Consider the following 9,375-nt stretch of genomic DNA (forward strand, 5'->3'; position numbering starts at 1 on the left):
GCTTGGCCATAATTTATCACATTTTCTGGATGGGAAAATGTGGCCACATCTATTAAGGCAAAGGAAGAGAACCCGATTAGGAAAGCTTAGAACACTTCATTTAATGATTTATTTAAGCTTTATTTAGCCATTAATTGTAGCAGCCCAACTCATCGATTGATTCGCATAAAGATACTAATCGCTAATATGGTGTGGTTTTAAAAATCTCCTAAATCCTCTAAATCCTCCAAACCGAGGACTAAAAGGAAAAGGCAGAAGAGACAGGCCACTGCTCCCCAATACCACAATTTATGCAGTTGTGTTTCCTGCCTCTGGGGAAATGTCCGGGGTCAGACAGCACCCCAAGAGTGCAGGGGGGCGGGAGGGAGCTTGCCCTGGGACAGCTACCTTGAGGCTGCAGGGAAGGAGCAGCAGAACTAGGATTAGTAGTAGCAGTAGTTGTAGGAGAAGTAGAAGCAGGAGTACTTATTGAGCTCCTCTCAAATGCTATACATTGAAGTAAACACCTGGGAGAACCAACCATCAGAAGCTCAAGATAAACTTCCTGCCTCCAAGGAGCTTCCCCTCCAACTGGGGAGACAGACTCATCAGGTAAACGAATATATAGAAGGGCTGAGGGTGGCGATTAATACGTACAGAAGCGGCTGAAGAGATGATAAAATTGGGGGTATTTATAATCTCTCAAATTCTTAAACTCGGCCCCACCCTCGATTCCTTCCTTTCGTTCAACCCCCATATTCACTCTGTCTTCCAATCCTGTAGGTTCTTCCTCTACAGCCTTACCAGAATCTGCCTCTTCCTCTCCGCTCACTACCACAAAGCTGGTCCAGGCATTTGTCCTATCATGCATTCGATAGTATTTATTGAGTGCTTACTATGTGCTCACAGTCCAGCAGGGGGAAGCTGAGGGGCTGGCAGCAAGCACATGAGGAAAGCCTGAATCCAGAACGAGCAGAGAACAGGAGTCTGGGGATGAACAAGAGTGAGAGCAACAGAGTGAGAGTGCAGTTGAGTGCAGTTGAGAGTGAAGCAGCGTGGCTTAGTGGAAAGAGCACGGGCTGGGGAGTCAGAGATTGTGGGTTCCAATGCCGACTCCACTGTTTGTCAGCTGTGTGATTTTGGGCAAGTCACTTAACTTCTCTGTGTGTCAGTTCCCTCATCTGTAAAATGGGCATTAAGACAGTGAGCCCCATGTGGGACAACCTGATCACCGTGTTTCCTCCCCAGTGCTTAGAACAGTGCTTTGTACATAGTAAGAGCTTAACAAATATCATTATTATTATTATTAGTTGAAGGAGCTGTTCCAGTCTCCGTGCAATGTACCCTGCCCACATCTGCTCCTGGGCTTCACCTGGTCTCTCAATGCTTGGCGGTTCCTCCACCTGTCCCCCCCAAACACAGCTGTGTGTGCTAGTGTGTATGTGTGTGGGCGTGCATGAGTATGTGTGTGTGTGTGTTTGCTGTTCTCACACACTCTGGCCCCAGGTGGGTCCTTCTCTTTCTCCTCAGTCCCACCCCCACCATGAGTCGTCCCCTCCCTAACTAGACCTCATGACAATGCCAGACCTGGGGAGGGGAGAGATTGGTGCCGGGGGAGCGGGGAGGCGGGTAAGATCCAGCGTGATGTCAAAGCTCCACCTCCCACAGGGACCTTTAAACTCACCCTAAACCATTCATTCAATAATATTTATTGAGCGCTTGGTATGTGCAGAGCACTGTACTAAGTGCTTGGAATTTAAAATTCGGCAACAGATAGAGACTATCCCTGTCCACTGACGGGCTTACAGTCTAATCGGGGGAGACAGACAGACAAAAACAATAGTAATAAATAGAATCAAGGGGAGATGGACGGACACCGCGGCTGCAGGACAGTCAAAGGGGGAGATCCTTCAACACTAGACACACCCTTTGTCTAGAGCCTTTTCCCACACCTAAGGTACTGAAACTCTTTCCAACCCAAGCCACGGCCTCATCCCATCGGATCCCGGACCGGATGGCCCCCTGCCCAGTGTCCAGCCTGACCCCAACTATCCAGTCCTCAAACTCAGTCCTCCGACCCAGCTCCGCTCAGTGCCCCCAGCCCTGCCTACCACAACCCCTGTGCATAGTCCCGGGTTCGGCTTGAGTTCACTGCGCCTCCCCCGCAGCTCCCAGCTCCTGACTCAATACTGCTCTCTCCGCAGGCCGCAACCCCTGTCCACCTGCCAGCCCTGGCTCAGCTGCTGCCAGTACCTGCGGTGGGGGATTGGGGCAGAAGAGAATCCTCTTCCTGCTCTTGGTCAGAGGCTCCTGCACCCCTCTGCCTGCCCTCTCTGGCCCACCACCCCATACTCTCTGGTCCTTGCCCAGCATCGCTCAGTACAGCTGCCCCATCCTCCTGCTTTCAACATCCCTCTGGGATAGATCTTCCACCTGGGTCTGAAACTGCGTCTGACCGAGGCCGCTCAACCTCTACGCCATCTGGCTCTCTCCCCAGGCCAAGTTCCCTGCCCGGCTGCCAGGCAAGGCCCAGCTGCTGCCTGGACCCCAGGGCAGTATGTGTCTCCTGCTCCTGCTGCAGGTCGAGGGGACCCTGCCCTTGTCTTGTCTTCCCACTCGGAGCCTGTCTTCCCGCTCACTTTCCCATCACTGTAGATGGCACCGTTATCCTTCCTGTCTCACAAGATCTTAACCTTGGCATTATCCTTAACTCCTCTCTCTCATTCAACCCACATATTCAATCCATCATTAGATCTTGTCGGTTCCACCTTCACAACATCACTAAAACCAGCCCTTTCCTCTCTATCCAAAGTGCTGTCACATTGTCCTATCCTGTCTGGATTACTGTAACAGCCTCCGTGCTGATTTCCCTTCCTCCTGTCTTTCCCCACTCCAGTCCATACTTCACTCCTCTGCCTGGATTATTTTTCTACAAAAAACGTTCAGAATGTGTTTCCCCACTCCTCAAGAAACTCCAGTGGTTGCCCATCTAACTCCACATCAGACAGAAACTTCTTTCCATTAGTTTAAAGCACTCAATCACCTTGCTCCCTCCTACCTCACTTCACTACTTTCCTACTACAGCTCAGCCCACATACTTCACTCCTCTATTGCCAACCTTGTCATTTTGCCTCCACCTCACCTGTCTCACTGCCGATCCCTCACCCACGTCCTGTCTCTGCCCTGGAATGCCCTCCTTCCCTCCTCATATCCAAGAGACTTTTTTTGTAGAAAAATGATCCGGGCAGCAAAGGGAAGTGTGGCCTAGAGAGGGGAGAGATAGGAGACAGGGAGATCAGCAAGGAGGCTGTTACAGTAATTAAGGCGGGATAGGATAAATAACTGGATTAACGTGATAGCAGTTTGGATGGCAAGAAAACAGCTAGTTTTAGCGATGTTGTGAAGGTGGAACTGACAAGATTTATTGATGGATTGATGGATTGAATATGTGGGTTGAATGAGAGAGAGGAGTCAAGGATAATCCCAAGGTTTCGGTCTCATGAAACAGGAGGATGGTGGTGCCATCTATGGTTATGGGAAAGTGAGGGAGAGGACAGGGTTCTGTTTTAGACATGTCAAGCTTGAGGTGACAGGAGGACATCCAAGGAGAGATGCCTTGAAGGCAGAAGGAAATGTAAGACTGCAGAGAGGGAGAGGGATCAGGGCTGGCGGTGTAGATTTGGTTATCATCTGCATAGAGGTGGTATTTGAAGCCATGCAAGTGAATGAATCAGTTCTCCAAGGGAGGGGGTGTAGTTGGACAATAGAAGGAGCCCCAGAACTGAACCTTGAGGGGCACCTACAGTTAGGGAGTGGGAGGCAGAGGAGGAGCCCGCAAAAGAAACTGAAAATGAGCGATCCGAAAGATGAGAAGCAGGATAGGACAGCGTCAGTAGAGCTGAGAGTGGATAATGTCTCTAGCGGTAGAGGATGGTCGACAGTGTTGAAGGCAGCTGAGAGGTCGAAGAGGATTAAGATGGAGTAGAGGCCATTGGATCTGGCAAGAAGGAGATCATTGGCGACCTTTGAGAGGGCAGTTTCTGTGAGCGAAGGGGATGGAAGCCAAATCGGAGGGGGTCAAGGAGAGAATTGGAGGAGAGGAATTTGAAAGAGCGGGTATAGACAACTCACTCAAGGAGTATGGATAGGAATGGTAGGAGGGAGATGGGGCGATACCTGGAGGGAACCGTGGGGTCAAAGGAGGATTGTTGTTTTTTTAGGATCGGGGAGACATGAGCATGTTTGAAAGCAGTGGGGAAGAAGCCACTGGAAAGTGAACATTTGAAGATGGCAATGAAGGGGGAAGAAGAATGGGGTGTGGAGAAGGCAGCCCGTGCGCACACAAACCCATCTGCACACAAGTACGTGCACATAAAGGCACTGGGGTACACAACCTCCCAGACCCCCACAGGTGCCTATAGTTGTGCACATGCACATGAGCACACATTCTATTCAGCCCCGCACTCTTTCTGAAGTGGAGATGGGCCCAAGCTGGGGAGCTGCAGCCTGGGGGTGGGCCCTGGCTGCCCAGGGCCTAACATCAGTGGGCAGAAACTGGAGCTGGGGAACAGAGGGGCTCCTGGGTGAATCTCTCCATCCTCATGCCCCTCATGGCCCCCACTGTACTCCGGCCCTGGCCCATGGAGCCTTTAATAGAGCTTAGAATAGTGCTTGGCACGTAGTAAGCCCTTAACAGATATTAACAGTATTATTACCCCACTGCCTGTCACTACCTGTGAACTTCTGCCAGCTGCCTGCTTGGGCCTGAGACTGGACCTTCTGTCCCTTTTCAAGGTTGGCCAGGCCCAGCCATCTCTGTGCAGTGGCTGCCAAGGCGCAGCACCCCACCCCCTGATGGGGCCACAGTACTGCAGGGCTGATAGTTTTGCTGGGGGGCAGGTGGAGCCGAGAGATGGGCCAGACCAAATCTGGTATCACAGCCCTGTGCCCCACAGGGGCCTTTAAACCTGGCCTGAGCCGGCCAGCAGGACACTGCAGCTGCGGCACAGATGGACCAAGAGGGCTCTCGGACGCCGCACAGACAGTCGCTCGGAACCTTTTCCTGAGACCACAGTATCCACCCCTCTGCCTGGCTTTCTTGTCAACTCTCTAGTCCCTGCTCAGACCGCCTCAGCGCCACCTCACCCCTCTTCCTGCCTTGCGCAGCCCCCAGGGCAGGTCCCAGTGTGGGTCTGAGACTGTGTCCCTTTGAGGCTGCTCAGCCCCCTGCCTTATCTGGCTCTTTTCCCAAGCTGTGCCCCCTATCTGACCACCACCAGTGGCTCAGCTGTTGCCCATGTGCAAGAGCATGGTGTGTCTCCTGCTCCTGCTGCTGACTGGGGAGACCTTGCCCCAGCCCAGGTTAGACCCTGCACTCCCTCCCCCATCCCATTAAGGACAGTAGGAAAATGGTTCCTTGGTGCAGGTTTTCCCCAGCTCCGGCCCTCTCGGGTAGAGGGAATGAAGCCTGGAGGGTGGGCGTCAAGAGTGACTCTGGGGGCTGGGCCAGATGCCCAGACCCCACCCTCTAATGCCTCAGGCCCTGCACCAACCTGACCCTGACCCTGGCCCTGGCCTAGCAGATCTGTGGGGGTCCATGGCCCAGGCTGGGCTGGGACCACCTCCTCCTGCCCCAAGTGAGGTTGGGTTCTGGGCCTGCTTGTGCCTATTTCCCCCCCCCCGCGCCCCCTCTCAGCCCCTCCGCTTCTCTCTGCAGCAAGCCCCTTCAGCACACCCAGGTCTTAGTGGACAGGGACGCTGACTTTGAGGCGGGGGTCGACACTGAACAGCACCCCGGACCTACACAGGTCAAGAGGGTGAATCCAAGATACTTAATGGAGCCGCAAGTCAAAAGGTCAAGAAAAGCCTGCCAATTCTGCCTGTGCCAAACTTCCTACCTCATACACAGGCTGAACAAGCTGAAAAAGCAACCTGGAACTGATCCTCACCAACCCTTCTCGCCCTCGGACCCCAACTCATTCGGATGAGGCTAGCCTGGGGGCATGGTCAGAGTTCCCCTCAGACCCCACAACTCCCCCCCTAAAACCTTCCTCCTCCTCCCAGGAGCCCTGGAACTCCCATTTCCTCTCTCTATCCCCCTGCCCCCCATTAGCGTGGCTCAGTGGAAAGAGCACGGGCTTGGGAGTCAGAGGTCATGGGTTCGAATCCCAGCTCTGCATCTTGTCAGCTGTCTGACTGTGGGCAAGTCACTTAACTTCTCTGTGCCTCAGTTACCTCATCTGTAAAATGGGAATTAAGACTGTGAACCTCATGTGGGACAACCTGATTACCCTGTATCCACCCCAGTGCTTAGAACAGTGCTCTGCACATAGTAAGCGCTTAACAAATACCAACATTATTATCTCTGCCATCAGCTCTTGAGTAATGCCCACTAGATCATCTCAGAATTCTCTCTGCCAGCAGCACCAGGACTCCTGAGGAAACTAGGTGCTGGCTGTCTTCCTGGATACACATCTTCAGAGATTGGACCATCCAACATCCTCTGACACCCCTCCATCCCTGACTCTCCCCCAGTGTCCCAGCAAAGACCATCCAGAATCCTGACTCTTTCCTCTCTATCCCTAACTTTCCCCCAGTGACCCAGCAAGGATAGCCAACACCCCCAATTCTCCCCTTTCCATCCCTGACTCTCCCTCAGCTAACCAGCACAGACCATCCAAAACCTCAACTCTCCATATTCCACCCCAACTCTCATCCAGTGACTCCACATGGACCCATTCAATTCCCCTGGTTCTCCCCATTCTACTACTGACTCTTTCCCAGTGATCCATCTTGAAGAACTTGGTCATGGGTCTGTCAAAATGCTTCTAGAGCCTGTGGATTTTTTCTCCCCCATAGAATATTTTGGGAATTAATTCCTTTTGTTTGCCAGCAGCAGGGTGTTTCCTTATGTTTATTCTGAACCTGCCTCCTTCCAGCTTCACTGTCTGACCCTCAATTAATCAGACTGGGGGTGGGATTAAGTGTACGGAAGTCCTAAGCTTGCCCTGCCCACATCCTTCCTGGTTCTGTAAAGTCCTGTCCTGCCCCCCCAGCATCTCCGCCCAGAGAAGCTTCCCCAGTCCCCTGACCACCCAAGGTGCCCGGCTCTGTCCTAGGAAGCAGCAAAAAGGTCGTCCCATGGTGCCTTGGGGAGGGTGGGCAAGGGCCTGTCCAGGGCAGGACTGGTCTTTGTTCCTGCCCTGTCCAGGTGCCCGGTGCATGGCCGGCCCCGGGATATCACCACAGCTGCCACACACAAGGCTGTATTTTCAAAGACTGGGGACAGCCATTCTGAGACCCTTCTCCTCCATCACGGCAACATATGTAAAAGGACACATATGCACACACAAATATGGTATGGGGTACACAAGCATAGATACATACATATAGACACACACACACAAAAGTAAACATGTACGGAAACATAGAAGCATACATTCCTTCCCACTAAGCCACTCTGCTCCTCTGATGTATAGAGATACTATATATACTTCTCTATATATAGTTACTATACAGCTATGCATTCATACACACGTGTACACATACGCAAGCGTGCACCTGCATGCCCTTGGGTATGCATGCACAAAGTATATGCATTGGCATTCATTCTACATTCCCCTATCAAATACTGATATTTATTGAGCATTTACTGTGTTCAGAGCACTGTACTAAGTGCTTCCCCCCAAATTTATAGCTACACACTGTCTGCACATACACACACATAATTGTAGTAACATAATTGCAGGTTGCCGGTGGTAATGGTGATGGAATTCATCACTTGATTCCCATGTGCTCTAGGCTATAACCTGTTTCAAAACCCTTCTCACTTGCTCCCCCGTCCTCTCGTCTCTACCATCCCCACGGTCTTTGCTTGGGACCAGTAAGAAACATGTCTCCCCATTCATGCGTAAAAACGTCAGAAGGAAAAAGTGTTGCAAAAAATGTTTTAGAATTCCAACAAAATGAGAAATGCTAAAGCTATGATTGCTTAGCCATAATTTATTAAATTTTTTGGATGGGAAAATGTGGCCACATCTATCATGGCAAAGGAAGAGTACCCGATAAGGAAAGCTTAAAACACTTCATTTAATGGTTTATTTAACCTTTATTTAGCCATTAACTGCAGCAGCCCAACCCATCGAGTGATTCACATAAAGATACTAATCCCTAATACGTGCAGTTTAAAATCTCCTAAATCCTCTAAATCCTCTAATCCCAGGACTAAAAGGAAAGGGCAGAGTGACCAACCACTGCTCCCCACCACCACAATTTATGCAGTTGTGTTTCCCACCTCTGGGAAAATGTCCGGGGTCAGACAGCACCCCCAGAGTGCAGTGGAGGTGTTTGGGGGGGAGGGAGTTTGCCCTGGGGCAGCCACCTTGAATCTGCAGGGAAGGAGCACCAGAACGAGGACTAGGGAAGCAGCATGGCTCAGTGGAAAGAGCACGGGCTTGGGACTCAGAGGTCATGGGTTCTAATCCCGGCTCTGCCACTTGTCAGCTGTGTGACTTTGGGTAAGTCACTTAACTTCTCTGTGCCTCAGTTACCTCATCTGTAAAATGGGGATCAAGATTGTGGGCCCCACGTGGGACATCCTGATCACCCTGTATCCCCCCAGCGATTAGAACAGTGCTCTGCACATAGTAAGCGCTTAACAAATACCAATAATATTATTATTAATTTGTTATTTATTAATAACAAATACCAATATTATTATTAATTCCACGGTAATTATTTTCATGTCTGAACTGTTTTAAACTTGAGTGATCAGTGATAAAGCAAAGCCTTTCGCTCTGCCCCCACCCCGGGCTCCATCCCTCCCTCTCGAGGCCTCTTTCTCCTCTTTCTCTTTCCTCGGAGCTGGGGCCACTGGCTTCCTCCCTCCCCCCGAAAACCTAGCCTCCCCTCCACTGCCCCGGGGGTCCGAGGGGGTGGGGAGAGGCCGGGGGAGCAGGAGGGGGACGTGTTGGGGTTTCTGGCCCGACAGAGGTAGGATCAGAGTGACAATCACCACAGCCTAGGGTAGAAAGAGCCCTGGCCTGGGAATCGGGGGTTCTAAGCCCTCCTCTGACACCTGCCTGTTGTAAGGCCATGGGAAAGTCACTCCAATTCTTAATACCTTAGTTTAATTATCTGTAAAATGAAGATTCAACCCCTCTTCTCCTTTTTACTGGGACTATGAGTCCAGGTGGGGCAGGATGTTATTATCTTGTGTCTATTGCAGCCCTGTGTAGGATGATGATGATGATGATGATGATGATGATATTTGGTAAGTGCTTACTGTGTGCCAAGCACTGTTCTAAGAGCTGGGGTAGACACAAGGTAATCAGGTTGTCCCACATGGGGCTCACAATCTCAATCCCCATTTTACAGATAAGATAACTGAGGCACAGA

The sequence above is a fragment of the Ornithorhynchus anatinus genome, chromosome 14 (genome assembly GCF_004115215.2).
Source record: "Ornithorhynchus anatinus isolate Pmale09 chromosome 14, mOrnAna1.pri.v4, whole genome shotgun sequence".
Classification (NCBI taxonomy): domain Eukaryota; kingdom Metazoa; phylum Chordata; class Mammalia; order Monotremata; family Ornithorhynchidae; genus Ornithorhynchus; species Ornithorhynchus anatinus.